This window comes from Bufo bufo, chromosome 3 (genome assembly GCF_905171765.1).
Source record: "Bufo bufo chromosome 3, aBufBuf1.1, whole genome shotgun sequence".
In the NCBI taxonomy this organism is placed as follows: domain Eukaryota; kingdom Metazoa; phylum Chordata; class Amphibia; order Anura; family Bufonidae; genus Bufo; species Bufo bufo.
In genome coordinates this window covers 43,720,047-43,742,699 of record NC_053391.1, presented here as the reverse complement: position 1 = coordinate 43,742,699, position 22,653 = coordinate 43,720,047, and positions in this window count along the sequence as shown.

The window sequence follows — 22,653 nt, the reverse complement described above, 5'->3', positions numbered from 1 at the left end:
GCAGCAGGAACAATTGCTCAGTGTCTTCTAGGCAGACACAGTGGGGCACATTTATTAAGCTTGACTGTTTTTAGTTGTAAAATTAGGTGCATTTAATTCGGTTATCAGACTTTTGCCAAGTATTTATTAAGTCGCACAGCAGCGGATTAATTAGACTAGGCATATTATTAGTTTGACCTCTGGTGGTTGTTTCAGTTATACAGGTTCATATTCACTTAGACTGGGCTAATTTATTTGCACATGAAAAATAGTCTCATCTGTGCAGAGAAAAGCCACCTACCTCCCTGAAAGTGTGACTTTAAAAGTTTTTTTTTTAATTTTACTGGTGATTTATCCTCAGGATATGTCATCAGAATCTGATCGCTGGGGGGCCCACAGCTGGGGGGCCGACATCAGCTGTTTTGAGAAGGCAGCAGCGGTCCTGTGAGCACCTCTGCCTTCTCGCAGCTTACCAAGCACAACGCCGTACTTTGCATAGCGCCGAGCTTGGTATCACGCGCTGCCCCATTCACTTGAATGTGGCAGAGTTTCTCCTAGGCTATGTGACCGATGAGTGTGTCGTCACTGGCCTAGGAAAAGCAGCACTCACAGGAGCACTGTTACCTTCTCGTACAGCTCATCGGTGGGTCCCAGGTGTCAGACCCCCACTGATCAGATACTGATTACCTATCCAGAGAATAGGTCGTGAGTAAAAGAAAACGCTCTCGGAAAACCCCTTTAATGCAAAAATAAATAAAAAAAATTCACACTTTACTACTCAAAACTGTTGAATAAAAAAAAAAAAAAAAGCCATGGAGTAAAAGTTAAACTGTTTTTGTGCCCAATTCATGCGTAAAAATAGCACACCTACATAAATAGATTGAAAAAAAGTTACAAAATTATAGAACTCCTGAATTAGGGCACATGCACATGATCGTAGCAGTTTTTGGGGGTCCGTAAATTGTGGATCCGCAATACAGGGATACCGGCCACGTGAGTTACGCATTTTGCAGAATCGAAAGTCCTGCACTATCTTTGTCTGCAAAACAGACAACAGGACTTTTTGTGGAGAATGGGAATACAATGTGCTGTTTAGCTTTTGCGTCCCCATTGACGTGAATGGGTCCACATCCGATTTGCTAAAGATATGGATCAGATGCAGACAAAACCCAGTCATGTGCATGAGCCCTTCAAAAAACAGTCAAACTGGGCGCAAAAGCCTCAAAAAAAGTGGCAAAATTTCAGTAGTGAATGCGACTGATAACATTACTGTCTAAAACAAAAAATTTTTTTACTAACAGGCGCAAACACTATAGTAAACATGCCCCAGTACATTAACTACTTTGGTTTGTTTTGCATATTTTTTACTTGCGGAAATTTACCTGCAAAGCGGATGTTTAAAATATTTCTGCAGATTTTTTGTGCGGATTTCACCCTTTGCAATGCACCAGTGGCAAATCCGCAACAAAATCTGCAAGTAAGGGCTCATGTGCACCTGGTGTCCATGCTGCGCACCACAAATAGTTTTCTACAAAGCACGGGCACTGGCTGTGTGCTCACCGTTTGTGGATGCAAACCCATTCACTTGAATGGGTCCACATTCCGCAAGATTCAGTCCGCACAGCAAAAAAAATAAAAATTTGCAGTGAGAAGGCACAGACCGAAATCCCTATGGAAGCACTACATAGTGCTTCCGTGGGCTTCTGCTCCGTGCCTCCTCCACGCGGCCATTGCCCGTATATTGCAGACCCACAGTTTGTTTGGGCACAGGCCACAAGCGTTAGTGTACGCGAGCCCTAACATGGGGATTTTGGTCTTTTCATCTGTGCACGGTGAGGAGTGGCAGTGCAGGGACCAGGAGCGGCACAGGGGGGGTGCCAGGCAAGTATATTCATTGGGAGGGATCCGGGCTTATGTGGGACATTTGGATAACCCCTTTAATCCAAACAGAACATAATAAACATGGCAATATACTTTACCAAAAAATATTAAAGGGCAGGAAAACCCCCAGTGCCGTTGTGAAGGCTACTGGAAAATAAAAATTACCAACGGCACTGACAGGAGGAATAAGAGGTATGAAATCAGGGTGGGACTACTGCAGCAAGAATTCTGTGCCCAGAGGACAGAATTATTTGTTAAAAAAATAAAATAAAAAAATTATAATTGCATTGGGTTAGCCCAGGCAGCTGCTTTGCATATCTGTTCTATTGATATAGCTCCATTTTCTGCCCAGGAAGCAGACACCACTTGTTTCGAGTGGGCCTTTAGACCCTTAGGTGGATCGAGATGCTTATGAACAGAACAGATAAGTCGTATCCCTTATCCATCTGGCAATGGTAGCCTTGCTGGCTGCTAGTCCTTTATTGGGACCTTGGAATTTAAGGAGATGGTCAGATTTCCTGAAGTGTTCCAATACCTTCAGGTAAGCCAGCGAACACCTTCTCACATCCAGGTTCTGGAATCTTTTCTGCAGGTCCGTAGAAGTTGAAGGACAGAAGGATGGTAAGGAGACTTCCAGATTGGAGTGGAACCTCAAACACTTTCGGAAGGAAGGATGGGCAATGCTTTGAGATTATACGATCTTCCAGAATTTTAAGATATGGTGGACGGCAAGAATACTCCTGGATTTCACCAATCCTTCTGGCAGTTGTTATAGCCAGAAGGAAGGTGGTTTTCAGAGACAGGAATTTTGGTGGAATACTTTCATTGGGCTCAAACGGAGGATCCATTAGAACTGTAAGAACTAAGTTTAAAGGGGTTGTGTCACTTAGCAAATGGCATTATGTAGAGAAAGGCAATACAAGGCAATTATCCATATTGGTTCCTTTGCTGGCTGGATTCATTTTTCCATCACATTATACACTATTAGTTTCCATAGTTACGACCACCCTGTAAGAGGTCGTGCTTGCACCATAGGAAAAGGTGTCGGCCTCTCTGGTGGTTGGGACCGTGGGAGCTCACATAGGCTGGTGCTTTTTCCTATATCGTGTGCAAGCACGGCCACCGCTGATGGATTACAGGTGGTCGTAACCATGGAAATGAGCATTGTATAATGCGATTGAAAAATGAATCCAGCCAGCAAAGGATGCAATATGGACAATCACAATACATTAGTAAGTGCCTTGGATTAACTTTCTCTACATAATAAATGCCATTTGCTCAAGTGACAACCCCTTCAAGTCCTAGGGTGGGACGGTAGAACGAATGGTAGGAGAAAAAGCTGACTGCACCTGTATTGTCCAAGAGAATCTTTACATGACAGATGATTGAATGAAGTGCTAGAAGGACTTGTGAAGCGGTGCGAGTTCTCTTCGGTTTGAAGAAGCGTCTGACAGATTTGTCCCAAACCCCCTGAACTATTAGGTCTCCAGCATGACCAGGGGCACAGCTATAGGGGAAGCAGCTGCTTTGGGGCCCTGACCCAAAAGAGGCCCATCTAGGAGGAGAAGGACTAAAAATTTGTCAGGGCCCCCTCAACAGTATTACACAATGAAATTAGATAGTGACAGTATAGACAGTCTAAGAAACGGATGGAACAGCTGCCGGGCCTGGTCTGAGAGAGCGATCTTTACTAGCCACAGAAATGGGGGCAGCATGAAAGGAAGAGGGTTTCAAAAAAAGTTACTGGGGGAGGGGAACCCAATTCAAAAATTTGCTGTGGGGCCCAGTCATCTCTAGCTACGCCACTGAGCATGACCTCCCCAGCTTCGGTTGCTGGCATCTGTAGTGACAACTAGTAAATCTTCTTGTCACCAGTAGACCCCTGAAGTTTTTCTTCTATTCTCCACCAGGCTAGGGTGTGTTTTATACGTAGCGGAAGAGACCCTTTCGTCCTGGTAACCTTGGGTGCCATCCCAGGAAGCCAAAAGAAAAAAGACTGCAGAATTCTTGTATGACTGTGCCCACCTGACTGCGGATATTGATGTTAAAAAGACCCAGGATGTCCATAATTTTTGTTGGTTGAGGTTTTGACTTGCAAAATTGAGACCTTTTGATATAAGACAGATTTCTTTTCTCTGAGAAGAAAAACAATTAGTAGGCGAGAGTTGAGAAGAATGCCCAAGAAAATTTTCCACCGACTTGGAATCAAGTCTGATTGTTTTTTTTATTTATTATGCATCCCAGGTCCAAGAAGGTTTTGCAGACTAGGTCTAGATGAACGAGATGTTTTTTAACAGCTGCAATAAGAAAGCAGTCCAAATAAGGAATGATTAGGATCCCTTGCAGATGGAGATAGCCTGTTATCCTGGCCATCACTTTTGAAAAAAAAATAAAAAAATCAGTGGAGCTGACGAAAGTCCAAAGCGGAGAGCCTGACAAAGGCACACTTAGGGCTCAATCACAAACAAACATACTTTCAGTGTCAGTTTTTTTTTTTTTTTTTTTTTCTGCCGAACGGAAATATGGACATACGGAAACGGAATGCACATGGAGTAACTTCTGTTTTTTTGCGGACCCGTTGAAATGGATGGTTCCGCATATGGTACAAAGAAAAAAAAAATGCATCTTATAGGTCCATTGTCACCATATAGCAATATTGAGGAAGTAGATTTACGGTCGATTTAATGGTCTCCATCTTAAACCTTTTGTAGGTTAGGCATTTGTTTAGACTCTTTAGATTTATAAGTCTGAACAACCCCCCTGGTTTTTGGGTTAGAAATACTGGAGAATAAAACCCCCACTGTTGTTGGTCTGGGACGGGGAGAAGGACATGTATTTTTTTTTTTATTCGGTCGGTAATTTCGGATTCCAGAGATAAATTGTTTTTCTTTTTGAGGCAAGGGCTTGTTGATTATGTAATGGTTTGTGGGTAGTCGTAGACTTCCAGTCTGAAACCCTCTTGAATAGAAGCCAGTACACAAGGGGAGGTTCCTATTTTTTCCCATTCTGGAGCCAAATTTTTTCACCTTACTCCAACTTGTCATCTGGAGTCATTGAGTGGATTTGGAAGCGTTGTCCAGATTGAAGAGGAATCCTTTACGCCTTCTTCTCGATGACTCATCTTCCTGAATAATCCTCTTTTTTGGTCTGTTCTAGGCCTGTTTTTTTATTTTATTCCAAAAGGATTGCCTCCGATTAATAAAACTTGGTCTGTTTTTTTCTCATCACTAACCTTCTCCAAGTTGTCATCTGGGACCGACCCAAAAAGCCTATCACCCTCATAGGTGATAGAACATAGGTGGTTCTTTGAACCAGTATCACCTGATCAGGAATGGAGCCATATGGCCCTACGGGTGGTGTTAGAGATGGTGGACAACCTTGCTGACAGTTTTACCAAACCAGTATAGGCATTAGCTAAAAAATTGACGCCCGTTTTAGCATTGGCAAGGGCACCAAGATTTCCCCTCTTGGGGTTCCAGCTGCTAAATGATCCTCCAGTTGACCCAACCATACTGACAAGGATCTAGCTGTACATGTAGATGAAATACTGGGTCTGAACATTGTGGTATTTGTCTCCCAGGCTTTTTAAAGTAAGCTTTCACATTTCCATAGGGTCGCATAATAAACCCATGTCTTCTAATGTGAGGGAGGTAGTCTTAGAGATTCGAGCCACTGGGTCATCGATTTTTGGAGTTTTGTCCCAGAGGTTTGAATCAGAGTCCGAGAATGGATAATTCCTTTTTTAAAGAGCTTGTAATAGGAGCCCTTCTTTCAGGATCTCACCATTCCTTAGAAATTAACTCAATGTTATGAATAGGGAAGACACATGACCTACCACACATTACGAGAGTTGCCACACATCACATATGGTGCATCTTTAGTGCAGCAAAAAAAGTCTGTGGTCCCTCCCTTCTATCATATCTCTACTTGAACTATTTGGTTCTCTATCAAACTTTAAGGTTAATCCCACAAAATCACAACTCATTCATAAGGGTTTCTCCCCCTCTGAAATTAAGTCCCTCAAACTCCTTTCTCCATTTGATTGGTCCACACAACTACTTACATACCTAGGGATAAAAATTTCCCCTAACACGGCTGATCTATACAAACTTAATTTTATCCCTCTCCTACACTCTATTATCGCTCAGATAGACTCATTGGACCTCCCTTTCCTTTCATGGTTTGGCAGAAAAAAACTGGTATCTGCCCTGATCTTACCCAGACTAACATATTTCATGCAGACCCTCCATATCAAGCTTCCGAAATCTTTCTTCAATAAGTTTAATAGGGCGGTTCGTAAGTTTATCTGGAAAAATCGTAGACCTAGAATATCCTTTGATACGCTAGCTAAGCCCAAACATCTAGGTGGAATCAATCTTCCTGACCCTGAAAACTATCTGAGGGCTATACATCTAGCCAGAGTAGTGGACTGGATTAGAGCTCCTCCTCATAAGGCTTGGGTCCTAATGGAAGGATATTTCCTTCCCTCCTCTCCTAGAGCCTTGCTTCTTGCCGGAAAACCCTTTCCCCTACCTCAACATATTCAAAACCCACTGATAAGATGTACATTAGCAGTATGGGATTGGTTTCTTTCATACAACAAGATATTAACCATTCCTTCGCCGCTCCTCACTCTCAAAGATATTATTGACCTGGCTCCTTCAGATTTAAAAGAGACGTGCAACCCTCTGATTAGATGCTCAGACTTACTTATTGCAGAGATTCTAAATACAGATGGTAAAGTTCTCCCTCTATCATCTCTCTTTGAGAATCTGAAGGATTCCTTGTCTCTTTCCTTCACACAAAATTTTCTCTCGACCGAAATCACTTCTATTCTCAATTCCTCTCCCTTGCAACAGCTTTCCTCCTGGTTCGACACTACAATTGTGTCAAAACTCCCACCACAAAGAATCATTTCATCCCTATACAAACGGTTGAAGGCTCCAGGATCTCTAGTCAAACCAGCTATAGTCGGTTCATGGGAAAGAGATCTTGTTCGCTCACTATCACCCTTAGAAATCAAATTGATGTTCTCTATACCTCACAAAACCTCTAGATGTGTCCGTATACAAGAGAATGGCTACAAGGTTATGATGAGCTGGTATAAAACCCCAGAAAATATTGCTTTATACTTCCCTAACGTTTCTAATGTTTGTTGGAGATGCAAAACCTCGAAGGGTACCTTTTACCACATATGGTGGAGTTGTCATATCATCAATGATTGGTGGACTAATATAATCAATAAATGTACCGTAATAGCATTTGCAACTCAGCTATCCCGTGTTCTCCTGACCTAGCCCTTCTTAGTCTAGGATTAGGTAAGATTTGCAAAAAAGTCAGATCTCTTTTTCTGTTATTATTGGCTGCAGCCAGAATTCTTATTGCGACGGCCTGGCTTTCCAGTGAAGCCGCTTGGGTCAATAAAGTTGACCAAATTTATAGATTAGAAGAACTCTCCCATTGGGAAGCACATACACGATCCGTCTTTATAGATGTATTGTTCCCATGGAGGAGTTTCAGAGGTTTCTCCTGATCCCCAGTACTCTCCTTTACCCCCCCCCCCCTTTCACAGCGGCTACCCCTTCACACCCAGAGACATATATGGATTACCTGAATAGTGTAACTCTTTTCTGATAGCTAGACACATTATCTATGAGCAAAATAGCCCACACCTTTGGTTAATTATGTTGTTACTTGCAAATCTGTTTTCCAGTAATGTACTATTGAATACGGCGCTATAATTGATGCCTTCAATTGGTCAAGCTATGAATGTATTCATTCCTCAGTGCCTTTTCTTTTTATTTTCCTTTTGTTTTTCATACTTGTACATCATTTCTGTATACCACTCGGCTGTACCATCTTTTATTTTAAAACAATAAAAAAATGTTAATAAAAATAAAAAAAAGTCTGTGGTCTTTGCAACAGCTGCATTTTCTTTCAGCAAAGGTAGCACACAAAGCAAAACTGAATTACATCAATGACAAAAGTTACATAACCCCTCAATGACCACCAATACACCAATGTAAAGAAGAGGACCGGCACTCGCAAATGGAATTTTCACTGCTGTGGTTTATTCAGTCACTTATAAAGACATAGTGACGCGTTTCAGCACATAGAAAGTGCTTTCATCAGACCAACTGGTCTGATGAAAGCACTTTCTATGTGCTGAAACGCGTCACTATGTCTTTATAAGTGACTGAATAAACCACAGCAGTGAAAATTCCATTTGCGAGTGCCGGTCCTCTTCTTTACATTGTTTGCTGGGACGCCGACCTTTTGACACGTGCACCGCAACCATTACAAGGCAGTGCCGACCCTTATCTTCAATACACCAAGTCACTAAAGCCTGTATAAGGCCCCTTTCACACAGGCAAGTTTTCCGCACGGGTGCAATGTGTGACGTGAACACATAGCACCTGCACTGAATCCTGACCCATTCATTTCAATGAGTGTGTACTGATGCGTGTTTTTTTTCACACATCTGTAACGGAACGCCTAGCACCACGACCGGGTACCTCCGTTGAATGGATGCTCCTAGTGCTTTCCGAGGACTCCAAGCACTCCAGTTGACACCGTACGCACTGCAGACCCCACGAACCGCCGAAGCTTGGTTGAGGTCTCACCGTCTCCTACCCACCCTGGACCTACGACAAGGCTCCAGGCTCCAGTGGGTGAACCTCTCCTACATCGAGGGAGCAGGAACCAGGAACAAGCTCTTACAAGAGCTAGTAGTATGCCAGGGGAGTATAGCAAATCTCCCAGCGTATAGCAATCCCCAGCGTCGATCAGTTACCCAAACACCAGCCTCAACATGATGAAGGATAAAACAGGAACTCCTCTTTATTTTAACACACAAGCATTTTATACACATCTTCCAACAAAGTTACCACCCCGGGGTTTTGTAAAAACAGCCAATAACCATGTACAATACACTCAGACACTCCCACACAAAATCCTCCCCTCTGTCCGTGATAGAATTACCTCACACTGGGTTGATGCAATCATCACAGGCAGACGAATACACAATATCCTCTGCCCTGGAGACACCCGAGGAGCAATTCAATTATCTCTCAGGACAAAGGGGAATGGCCAATACACACGTGGGGACAATGGAACAGACATCACTTACTCAAACATACAATGTCCCACCCTTTACAATACACAGACATTTAACACATTCCCAGACAGCTCAAGTCCGAGTGCATATTATTAGGTGAATGGCACTCAGACAACATGAATACAATAAAATGAGCTAACTGGGTACCCTCACATAACATACAATACAATTACACAGACAGATGGTTCTGTCACACATCTCAAAACCCCACAGGTCCCCATATGGCTTGGATCTGAGCGCTCAGATGCCACAAACAGTCAAATCGCCATGGGGTTTAAGTTTTGCATGGGCTGATGAGAGGGCCCATAATCCTGGGGCAAGAGGCTGGTAGCCAGGCCCCTCCAAAACCCAGTGGCGAGGTTGGTTTCGCAGCCCTGGCCCCATAGAGGTAAATCGGGCTTCAGTGAAAAACGCATTACATCCGGAAGCAAGTGCGGATGCAATGAGTCTTTCACTGATTGTTGCTAAGAGATGTTTGTAAACCTTCAGTTATCACACGCGTGAAAAACGCATTGCACTAGCGCAGAAAAAAAACTGAACGCAATTGCAGACAAAAGTGACTGAACTTGCTTGCGAAATGGTGCGAGTTTCATTGAACGCATCCGGACCCAATCCATCACGCTCGTGTGAAAGAGGCTTAGGCTGGGTTCAGACCTGAGCGTATTCGATATGCGCTGTTTACAGGCGTATTTTGGGACGTTTTTGTATTTTGTTCTTGCTATTGCCCACAGAGGCGTACAATGAAAAACAGAGGTGTTACGTGCGACAATACGCCCCAAAGAAGCTCCTGTACTTCTTGGGGCGTAGGGCGTTTTACAGCGCGTTCGTACCCGCTGTAAAACACTCAGGTGAGAACCATGCCCATAGGGAAACATTGGTTTTTGCCTGTTGAGCGTTATACAGCGCGTAGGGTCGCATAATAAACCCATGTCTTCTAATGTGAGGGAGGTAGTCTTGGAGATTCGAGCCACTGGGGCATCGATTTTTGGAGTTTTGTCCCAGAGGTTTGAATCAGAGTCCAAGAACAGATAATTCCTTTTTAAAGAGCTTGTAATAGGAGCCCTTTTGATGTTAAAATTATTGTTTGCAGGTGGCAGATCGTGCCGTCTTATCTAATGGTGGAGGAGGTTGCTGCATGCAATAGCAGCGGTCTCCTCTGCTAGCGAGCAGGCGATTGTCGGGAGGAAATGCGTCCCTCCCGACAATTGTCTGCGTAATACACCCTTATGCCTCATTCACACGTCAGTGTTCAGTCAGTGATTTCCTTCAGTGATTTCCTTCAGTGATTTTGAGCCCAAACCAGGTCCGGCTCTAACCACAGAACAGGTGCAGATCTTTCCCTTATACCTCATCTCTGTGGAGGCTCCAATTATGGTTTTGGCTTACAATCACTGATTGAAATCACTGACCAAAACACAGATGTGTTAATGAGGCTTTAAGCAGCATTAGGCCTCCTGCACACGACCGTCCCCCCCACCCCCCGTTTACTGGCCGTTTTTTGCGTTCCGTATACGGAACCATTCATTTCAATGGTTCCGCAAAAAAAACGGAATGCACTCCGTATGCATTCCGTATTTCCGTTCACAGATAGAACATGTCCTATTGCCCGCAAATCACGTTCCGTGGCTCCATTCAAGTCAATGGGTCCGCCAAAAAACGGAACACATACGAAATGCATCCGTATGTCTTCCGTTTCCGTTCCGTTTTTTGCGGAACCATCTATTGAAAATGTTATGCCCAGCCCAATTTTATCTATGTAATTACTGTATATGCCATACGGAAAAACGGAAACAAAAAACGGAACGGATCCGTGAAAAACAGACCGCAAAACACTGAAAAAGCCATACGGTCGTGTGCAGGAGGCCTTAGGCTGCAGCTATTTTTTTTTTACAGCAGCTCAGTTTGAGCTCTGCACAGGTTTCCCATGCAGTGAACAGTAGGACCACGGCTGTAACATTAGAGCCACACTCCAATACTTTATAAAATTGTAAAGAAGGACAACATACTAGGCCAGGGATGGCCAACCTGCAGCTCTCCAGCTGTTGTATGACTACAATTCCCACCATACCCTGCTGTAGGCAGTCTGGGCATGCTGGGGGTTGTAGTTTTGCAACAGCTGGAGAGCCGCAGGTTGGCCATCCCTGTAATAGGCCATGCCTCTAACTCTGCCCAAATCATAACTATACACACACAGTCCCCTTAATGCCCCCTCCAGAGTAGTTATGCCCACATGTGCCCCTTCACAGAAATAAAAAAAAAATTAATAAAAATATTCACCTGGTTCCTCCGATGATCACATCCCAGCAGCAGCACGATGCGGTCACACATCGCGCTGCTGTGTAGTAGGAGACGGAGGAGCACACACTGACTCCTACACAGCCAGCAGCGCAATGTGTGACCGCATCGTGCTGCGGCTGGGGAGCGATGGCAGCTGAGCGGAATAGTGAAGTGGGAAGCGGATGGCTGCCTGCTTGACCATCACAACCAGCTGAGAGTGGGACATACCGTACCTCGGCCGTGTATGAGATTACACAAGCCTCATGTACACTTTGTGGATTTCCCCCCCCCCCCCATGCAGAAATTGACCTACAGTACGTTGCGGTTTTTAAAATCCGCAGCTTGTCGATTAGGTTTGTGGTTTTAGCTGGAAATTTCACCCTTCTCAGAAAATGCTGTTAGAAACTGGATTTTTATGCTGCAGAAACACACAAATCCATGGATATAGATATATATATTAGATTGTATCATATGTTGCGCGCGGCTTCTCATGCACTGGCATTAATGGAAGTTACGCGCAACAAATCAGTTCTGTGACATCACGGTGTTACTGTACCCGCACAATATCCTATGCACATGTAGCAGAAAAGAAAAAAAAACACCTAGAAGTCGGGGCAGGCGTTCTAATCTGCAGCAGGGCAGTTTTGTTGTGGAAACTGTAAAATCCACAAAAAGTGTGTAGAACAGGCAGCACCCGAAACGCAGACATATTGGGGGAGGTTTTTCAAAACCGATGTAAAGCAGAACTGGCTTAGTCTCCCATAGCAACCAATCAGATTCCAACTTTCATTTTCCAAAGGGGTCTGAAAAATGAAAGGTGGAATCTGATTGGTTGCTATGAGCAACTAAGCCAGTTCTACTTTACGCAAGTTATGATAAATCTCCCCCATAATAGTTAATGGGATAAGTCACATGTCCGATTTTCCACATAGACCTTCCAATATGCCATATGTTCATATTTGATGTAAAAGTCTAAAGGGAAATCTATCAAAACTGGTGCAAGGGAAAACTGGCTTAGTTGCCCGTAGCAACCAGTCAGATTACATCTATTTTTCAGAGCTCTTTTAGAAAATGAAAGGTGGAATCTGATTGGTTGCTAGGGGCAACTAAGCCAGTTTTTCATTGTGCTAGTTTTGATAAATCTCCCCCCAGTATCTGTCCATAAGGGTCCATTCACACGTCCGCAAAATGGGTCCTCGTCTGTTCTGCAACTTTGCGGAACAGGCGAGGGCCCATTCATTTTCAACGGGGCCGGAATGTGCTGTCCACATCTGCAGATCCGCAAAAATAAAAAACGTCCTATTCTTGTCGGTAATTGCGGACAAGAAAAGGCATTTTCTATGAGAGTGCCAGCGATGTGCAGTCCACAAAATGCGGAACGCACATTGCCAGAGTCAGTGTTTTGCGGATCCGCAAAACACATACGGACGTGAGAATTTTCCCACTTTTATCACCCACACCTGACTCTGGCTTTCAAAACTGAAAAAACTGCACCTGTGGCAGCGCTCATGGGGCCTTATTTATCAAAGCTGTCCTATTTGCCCATAGCAACCAATCAGAGCTCACATTTCATTTCCTAAAGGGCTCTGAAAAACTGAAAGCTGAGAGCTGATTGGTTACTGCAGGCAACTAAGACAGTTTTACGTTTAGGCAGTTTTGTCCATCTGAATGCGGTCAGTTTGTAGCAGACGGAACAAATGAGCTTTACGTCACTCATCTAAAAAAGCCCTGTGCACTTCTGATGGCTGCCGGCCACATGCTCATCGGGCCAACAGCTATTCCGTCTGACCACCACACACACATTACCAGACTACTAACCTGTCACATAACGCACTATTATAACTGGAGCCACATCTGACTAACTACAAAGAAAATCTGTGTAACCTACCACTCCAGACTATCCCCAGACAGCAGCTCACCCTCAGCGTGCACACCCATTTACTAAATATTGCACTCAAAGGGTGTCAGCTGTGCCACACTATTATCAGGCCTTTTATAGATGACCCTTAAAGGGCCAGCTGGTAAATGATCTAGTCTAGAGGCTACAGAAAAACAACCAGAGCTGTCCATATTTTAACAAGGATGCCGTCACACGCTGCAGATTTTGTTGCAGAAATTTTGGCGACGGAATAATCAGTTCATTCATTTGAATGGGGCAGCAAGCTCACGGATTTCTGCAAGTCTCAGGTGAATGAAACAGATTTTTTGCAGCAGAAATTTTTGCAACAAAGTCCACAGCGTGTAAGGGCAGCCTAAGGCCTAGTTCACACAAACGTGTGTGATCCGTGGCCGTATTGCGGCCCGCAATTTGCGTTCGTGTAAGGGCAGCCTAAGGGCAGGTTCACACCAGTGTTTTTATGGATTCCGTTTTTGTTTTCCGTCATAACATGGTTATAACGGAATCCATAAGACGGAAGTCGAAACGAAAGCCTTGTTATAACGGAAAACAAAAATAACGCTGATGTGAATCCGCCCTAAGGCCTCATGCACATGGCTGTTGCCGGCCGTGGCCCTTATTGCGGGCCACGGCTGTGTGCACCCAGCATCACAGTGCGGACCCATTCACTTTATTGGGTTCGCAATCCAGAACGTGTGGTGTGGTACGGAGGCATGGACGCACTACGGACTGCTTCCATGGGGGTTTTTCTTCGTGCCTCTGCACCGCCAAAAAAATAGAACTTTAATGGGTCTGGATCCGTCGCTGCAGCCACACGGATCTTGCCCGTGCCTTGGGGACTGCAAATTGCGGTCCCCAATGCACTGAACGGCCGCGTGCGAGAGGCCTAAGGCCACCTGTACTGCGGGTGAACGCACATAAGATCCACACGGATTTCCATGAAGATTTATGTGCGTTTCTGCGGCGTATCCGCAATTTCTAATTGCATTTTTTGGTTCAGGCTTGATGCGGTGTTGCTGCAGATCTCACCTTCCATTGAAAAGGGTGAAATCCGCAGCTGAAACCACAAACACAACTGACATGCTGCAAATTTGGAAATCAGAACGGCAGGTCAATTTCCGAACAGAAACAATCTACAAAGTGACCATGAGATTTCTGTACTCTCATACACTTTGCTGGTACTGGACTACACTGCGGAATTTCTGCATGGGAATCCGCACGGAAAAACTGTGCTTATTCCGCAACGTGTGCAGGTGACTGCACACAGTGCAGAAAATCTGCATGAAATCCACACCAAAACTGTGCAAAAAAAGCTAATAAATCTGCACTACTTATTTCGATTTTTTTATGCATTTTTTTTGTTCAAATTTGATGCGGTTTTGCAAGAGATCTCCCTCTTTCATTGAAAAGGGTCAAATTTAAAAAACGTAACAACAATTGACGTGCTGCAGATTTAAAAAAAAACATGGTAGGTCAATTTCCGCTCCTAAGACAAAAAGCATAGTGTATGGGCTCATGCACACGACCGGATGCCCTCTGAGACATGCGGTCCCTGAGCGGGCCATATGTCCCAGAGCGGCGTACATTGTGCGCACGGGAGCGCACAGCATCATAGGTTACTATGATGCTGTACGCATCGGGCCACCCGCGGGTCTATTGTCCCGCACTCATAATATTAAATAAGTGTGGGACAATAGCCCTGCGAGCGGCCCGATGCGCACAGCATCATAGTAACCTATGATGCTGTGCGCTCAGGTGCGCACTATGTTTGCCGCTCCGGGACATATGGCCCGCTCACGGACCGTATGTCTCAGAGGGCATACGGTCGTGTGCATGAGCCCTAAATGAGATCTTTTAATCTCATACACTTGACATCAGTGGAAAAAACACACACAACCGTTTGTAGTACGCAAAAAAAATTCAGTTTTTTTTTTTTTTTTTGCGGCCCGTATGCGGAACCATTCACTTTCACCCAGAAAGGACACGGAAAAAAAATACATTTGCGTGCATAAGCATGATCTGTAGTCTTACATAGGACTGCAGGTGACATCTACTACGTTATGTGTACTCAGAGAGTTATCACTGTTATCTATGGTCTTAGGCTCCATTCATACGTCCGCAAATGGGTCCGATTGCGGAACGGGTACGGACCCATTCATTTTCTATGGGGACGGAATGGATGCGGACAGCACACAGTGTGCTGTCAGCATCTGCATTTGCGGAGCACGGCCCCGATCTTCAGGTCCGCAGCTCCGCAAAAGATAGAACATGTCCTATTCTTGTCCGCAGCTTGCGGACAAGAATAGGCATTTCTATAGGGGTGCCGGGCGGGTGTGTTGCGGATCCGCAACACACCACGGACGTGTGAATGGAGCCTTACATTGGACATAGCACTCCAACTACCATCAGGCAGGAGCCCCAGAACCAGGGTGTGTCCTGAGGGAAGAATGGGTGTGCCCTCCTTTCACTGCATGCCCCTAGGGAGCAACGGTATGAAGACAGCCACTGTGATAACTGTAATAGCCAGAGCCACTACCACGCCCATTCTGTGCTCCGGCTCCTCAGGAACTCCTACAGCAAGAGAACCAATATGGATATAAATCCAACCTCGCCACTCTCCCCTACAAGAAGGGATAATATGTCAGTGAGCGGTCAGGCGTATTTAGATTTTAGTTAATAATTGGCTTTCATCAATGTCCCCATGGCTTGAATAAACATAGATAGTAGCTAGTGTTGAGCGAATCGAAGTCCACAATTCGCCACAAAGCCGAATTTCCTTCTGTTTCGTTGTAACAAATTGTTTCCCTGAAATTTGAGTATAAAAAGAAAAAATCATACTCACCTCTTCCGTTTGAGTGCGAAGAGCCGGCCGCCACCGTAGTACAACTATGCCGTAAAACCACAGAGTGGATGGACCTCTTTGCTTCTGGCTCCATCCATTGTGTACTTTTAGATACACGACCGTATTTTTTTTCTGTTTCCGTTCCGTTTTTTTGTGTTCCGTTTGCGGTCCGTATGCGGAACCATTCACTTCAATAAGTCCACAAAAACAACGGAAGGTACTCCGTTTGCATTCTGTTTCCGTATTTCTGTTCCATTCAAAGATAGAGCATGTCCTATTATTGCCCGCAAATCACGTTCCGTGGCTCCATTTAAGTAAATGGTTCCGCAAAAAAAAACGGAATGCATCCGTATGTCTTCCGTATCCGTTCCGATTTTTGCAGAACAATCTATTGAAAATTTTATGCCCAGCCCAATTTTTTTATGTACTTAGGGCCCTTTTACACGGGCGAGAATTCCGTGCGGGTGCAATGCGTGAGGTGAACGCATTGTACCCGCACTGAATCCGGACCCATTAATGTCAATGGGGCTGTGCAGATGAGCAGTAATTTTCACGCATCACTTGTGCGTTGCGTGAAAATCGCAGCATGTTCTATATAATGCGTTTTTCACGCAACGCAGGCCCCATAGAAATGAATGGGGCTGCATGAAAATCGCAAGCATCCGCAAGCAAGTGTGGATGCGGTGCGATTTTCATGGTTGCTAGGAGATGATTGGGATGAAAGCAACCCCGGGCTCCATTAAAGTCTAATCACTGTATTATTTTCCCTTATAACCAGGGCCGGACTGGCCTGCCGGGATACCGGGAAATTTCCCACTAGGCCGGCAGGCCTGAGTGCCACAAGGCCGCGGCCCTGGTGACAAGTGGGGGCGGCCGGGGGCAGGGCACAGCAGCAGGAGATGAGCGCTTCCATTGTGGAAGTGCTCATCTCCATAGTCATCTGTATCGCCGTCCTCAGGACGGCGATACAGATGTCTATGCTGTGGCAGGGGAGGGAGAGGTGTGTCCCCTCCTGTTCCTCTGATAGGCTGCTGGCCTAGTGCTGGCAGCCTATCAGAGGCCGGTGCAGGCGGCGCGATGACGTAATCGCGCCGCCTGAGCCGTATAGCGAGGGACACAGGCCGGAAGAGGCCTGCATCGCATCGCTGGAGGTAAGTATAAGTGTTTTTTTTGTTTTATATAGGTACAATACTGGCACATGATAAGGGGGGACTACTGGGCTGGCACATGATAAGGGGGGACTACTGGGCTGGCACATGATAAGGGGGCTACTGGCACATGATAAGGGGGGCTACTGGCACATAAGGGGCACCTACTGGCACATGATAAGGGGCGCCTACTGGCACATGATAAGGGGGCGGCTACTGGCACATAAGGGGGGGCTACTGGCACATAAGGGGGGGTTACTGGCACATAATAAGGGGGGGCTACTGGCACATGATAGGGGGGGCACTCTGGCTACTGGCACATGATATGGGGGGGGCTCTGGCTACTTGCACATGATGGTGGGGGGCTCTTATTACTGGCACATGATTGGGGGCATCTATGGGGGCACATCTTACTGGCACATGATTGGGGGCATCTATTGGGGCACTTATTACTGGCAGATTATTGGGTGGCACTATAGGGGCATCTACTGAGGCTAAAAAGAAGGGGTATTTTATATGGGGGGCTCTGTATAGGGGCATTTTATACTGGGACACATTATGGTGGGTACTATGGGGAAGGGGGGAGCACTATGGGGTCATCTACGGGGGCACTAAGAAGTGGTATTTTATATTGGCACATTATGGGAACATTAGCTCAACTGGGGGCATTACAAAGGGGTATGTTTTGCACATTATAGAGAGAATTATTTCTCCTGGGGGGGCATTATGGTGGGCTTTATTACTCCCCCATGGTATGACCCCCTAGTAGCAGCACCAGCCTCTCCCTGCTCTGCTATCCCTCTGCCCCTTCTCCAAATCCTTATTATGAAATCTTTCTCATTAGGATAAAACACATCAGCTCCACCGAGCCCCCGGCCAAAGTGTTGAAGTGGCGTCCGAGATCCCCAAGGGCCAAGCCAAGTAATTGTAAGGTTTCATGTGAAATATGTTTATGTTTGTAGTTGATCTTTATTATCGATTTTACATTGCAGATTTTATTTTATTTTTGCAGCATATGGGTGAGATTTTATAAATATTTTTATTATTTGGTTGAAAGGCTCATTGGGGGAGAGGGGGGATTGTAACAGGACTGCCGTAGAATATCTAAAATAGCTGGTCAAGTAAAATGATGCATGCAACAATCATTAAATAGGTGGCCAACAAAAAAGGGGCGGGTCAAAGGGCGTGGTAAAACCCTGTCTGAGCATGCTGAGAGTTGTAGTTTTGCAGCAGTTGGAGGCATCCTGGTTGGGAAAACACTGTGATAATATGAACAATGGGGGTTCTACAAAAGAGCTACCGTGGGGCAAAGTTCATATTCGTGTTTACACACGTGTTTTAAAATAAATGCTTTCTCCTATTATAAACAAGTAAATAATGACGCAATGCTGTGGGGCTGGTGTGCAACTTTTCCCAGGGCTGGTTTTTATCCCCAGTCCGGCCCTGCTTATAACTTTGTTATAAGGGAAAATAATAGCATTCTTAATACAGAATGCTTAGTAAAATGTGCCTTGAGGGGTTAAAAAAAAATGAAAATTAACTCACCGCAGGTCCTGCTGAATGAAGATAGAAGGGTCATCTATTTTTTAATCCTCAATTGACATTATACTTAGCGTTCTGTATTAAAGAATGCTATTATTTTCCATGTTACAATGGAAAATAATAAAATCTACAGAACACCAAACCCGAACTTCAGTGAAGAAGTTCGGGTCTGGGTACCACATTCAGTTTTTTCTCACGCACGTGCAAAAGGCATTGCACTCGCGCGGAAAAAACTGAACAACGGAACGCAATCGCAGTCAAAAGTGACTGCAATTGCGTGCCTACTCACGCGGGTTTCCCGCAAAGCACCCTGAACGCATCCGGCCCTCACCCGCGACGCCCGTGTGAAGGGAACCTTACTGTTTAAACATTATTGTATGCTTCCGTTTCCATTTGCAATCCGCAAAAAAAGGATCACAAACGGAAACAAAATGGAAAAACGGAACAGAAGCTGAACAGAAAAACTACTGAAACAAAAAAAAAATGAAAAACGGATCTGTTTACAACGGACCGCAAAACCATACGGTCGTGTGCAGGAGGCCTTATCCAAATATGATACCTATAAAAACTAAAGCTTGTCCCATAAAAAAGCAAAAATAAGCCCAAAAAGTTATGCTCAGTTCACGGCTGACATTATTGACTGTTTGCGTCACAATTTGATAAGACAGGTATAATGGATGCTAAAATACCTCCAAAAAGTGTCCAAAAAGTTATGCCTCTCACAATATAGGAACATTAAAACAAATCTTTTGAAAGTGTTTTTATTGGTGCAAAAGTCATAAAATACACTGCTCAAAAAAATAAAGGGAACACAAAAATAACACATCCTAGATCTGAGTTAATTAAATATTCTTCTAAAATACTTTGTTCTTTACATACCGTAGTTGAATGTGCTGACAACAAAATCACACAAAAATTAAAAAATGGAAATCACATTTTTCAACCCATGGAGGTCTGGATTTGGAGTCACACTCAAAATTAAAGTGGGAAAACACACTACAGGCTGATCCAACTTTGATGTAATGTCCTTAAAACAAGTCAAAATGAGGCTCAGTAGTGTGTGTGGCCTCCACGTGCCTGTATGACCTCCCTACAACGCCTGCGCATGCTCCTGATGAGGTGGCGGACGGTCTCCTGAGGGATCTCCTCCCAGACCTGGACTAAAGCATCTGCCAACTCCTGGACAGTCTGTGGTGCAACGTGACATTGGTGGATAGAGCGAGACATGATGTCCCAGATGTGCTCAATTGGATTCAGGTCTGGGGAACGGGCGGGCCAGTCCATAGCATCAATGCCTTCGTCTTGCAGGAACTGCTGACACACTCCAGCCACATGAGGTCTAGCATTGTCTTGCATTAGGAGGAACCCAGGGCCAACCACACCAGCATATGGTCTCACAAGGGGTCTGAGGATCTCATCTCGGTACCTAATGGCAGTCAGGCTACCTCTGGCGAGCACATGGAGGGCTGTGCGGCCCTCTAAAGAAATGCCACCCCACACCATTACTGACCCAATGCCAAACCGGTCATGCTGGAGGATGTTGCAGGCAGCAGAACGTTCTCCGCGGCGTCTCCAGACTCTGTCACGTCTGTCACATGTGCTCAGTGTGAACCTGCTTTCATCTGTAAAGAGCACAGGGCGCCAGTGGCGAATTTGCCAATCTTGGTGTTCTCTGGCAAATGCCAAACGTCCTGCACGGTGTTGGGCTGTAAGCACAACCCCCACCTGTGGACGTCGGGCCCTCATATCACCCTCATGGAGTCTGTTTCTGATCGTTTGAGCAGACACATGCACATTTGTGGCCTGCTGGAGGTCATTTTGCAGGGCAATGGCAGTGCTCCTCCTGTTCCTCCTTGCACAAAGACGGAGGTAGCGGTCCTGCTGCCCTCCTACGGCCTCCTCCACGTCTCCTGATGTACTGGCCTGTCTCCTGGTAGCGCCTCCATGCTCTGGACACTACGCTGACAGACACAGCAAACCTTCTTGCCACAGCTCGCATTGATGTGCCATCCTGGATAAGCTGCACTACCTGAGCCACTTGTGTGGGTTGTAGACTCCGTCTCATGCTACCACTAGAGTGAAAGCACCGCCAGCATTCAAAAGTGACCAAAACATCAGCCAGGAAGCATAGGAACTGAGAAGTGGTCTGTGGTCCCCACCTGCAGAACCACTCATTTATTGGGGGTGTCTTGTTAATTGCTTATAATTTCCACCTGTTGTCTATCCCATTTGCACAACAGCATGTGAAATTGATTGTCACTCAGTGTTGCTTCCTAAGTGGACAGTTTGATTTCACAGAAGTGTGATTGACTTGGAGTTACATTGTGTTGTTTAAGTGTTCCCTTTATTTTTTTGAGCAGTGTATTAAGAAACTTATATCTGGTATTAAAGAGAATGTGTCATTAGAAAATGATCTATTGTTTAAATCACATTTTTATGTTAAAAGTATTTTTTAGAATTTATATTTATAATTTTTTTTCCAGGTCCCTATATTTAAAAAATGTACGGTATATAATCCTGCAATTTTCACACTGGCCATTAAGTGCAATAATACGTCATGATGTCCTGTTCTGTACAGGTAACTTTTCATTAACTATTATCAGTGTCACCACAGGCAGGATTACAATGACAAGTAACACCTCTGTGTCACGCTCGTGTGTGGGAGGAAAACACCACACCAAGCAAAGGAGGGAAAGGGGATACCGAAATAAGGCCTGGAAACTAGGGAAGGAAAATGGACACCTCCTAGAGAAAACCCTAACTCCAGTCCTGACAGACTACCAGTATGAACAGGCCCCAAAGGTCACCCTATAGGACCCTGGAACTAATGTCAGGACCTGTTCTTCCAAAGGGAAGGACGAAAAGTAGTCTCCCTCAGGCCTAATGACAAACAACAGGGAAAGGCAAAACGCATATATATATATATATACAGTACAGACCAAAAGTTTGGACACACTTTCTCATTCAAAGAGTTTTCTTTATTTTCATGACTCTGAAGGCATCAAAACTATGAATTAACACATGTGGAATTATATATATAACAAACAAGTGTGAAACAACTGAAAATATGTCATATTCTAGGTTCTTCAAAGTAGCCACCTTTTGCTTTGATTACTGCTTTGCACACTCTTGGCATTCTCTTGATGAGCTTCAAGAGGTAGTCCCCTGAAATGGTCTTCCAACAGTCTTGAAGGAGTTCCCCGAGATGCTTAGCACTTGTTGGCCCTTTTGCCTTCACTCTGCGGTCCAGCTCACCCCAAACCATCTCGATTGGGTTCAGGTCCGGTGACTGTGGAGGCCAGGTCATCTGGCGCAGCACCCCATCACTCTCCTTCATGGTCAAATAGCCCTTACTTTCAACGTTTTCCCAATTTTTCGGCTGACTGACTGACCTTCATTTCTTAAAGTAATGATGGCCACTCGTTTTTCTTTACTTAGCTGCTTTTTTCTTGCCATAATACAAATTCTAACAGTCTATTCAGTAGGACTATCAGCTGTGTATCCACCTGACTTCTCCTCAATGCCACTGATGGTCCCAACCCCATTTATAAGGCAAGAAATCCCACTTATTAAACCTGACAGGGCACACCTGTGAAGTGAAAACCATTTCAGGGGACTACCTCTTGAAGCTCATCAAGAGAATGCCAAGAGTGTGCAAAGCAGTAATCAAAGCAAAGGGTGGCTACTTTGAAGAACCTAGAATATGACATATTTTCAGTTGTTTCACACTTGCTTGTTATGTATATAATTCCACATGTGTTAATTCATAGTTTTGATGCCTTCAGTGTGAATCTACAATTTTCATAGTCATGAAAATAAAGAAAACTCTTTGAATGAGAAGGTGTGTCCAAACTTTTGGTCTGTACTGTATATATATATATAAACAAAATACAAAAGGGAAAGGAAACACTTATCTTCAATAAAGCTTTGGTAGCACCAGGAACTCAGCTGAGAAGCAAACACAAGTTAA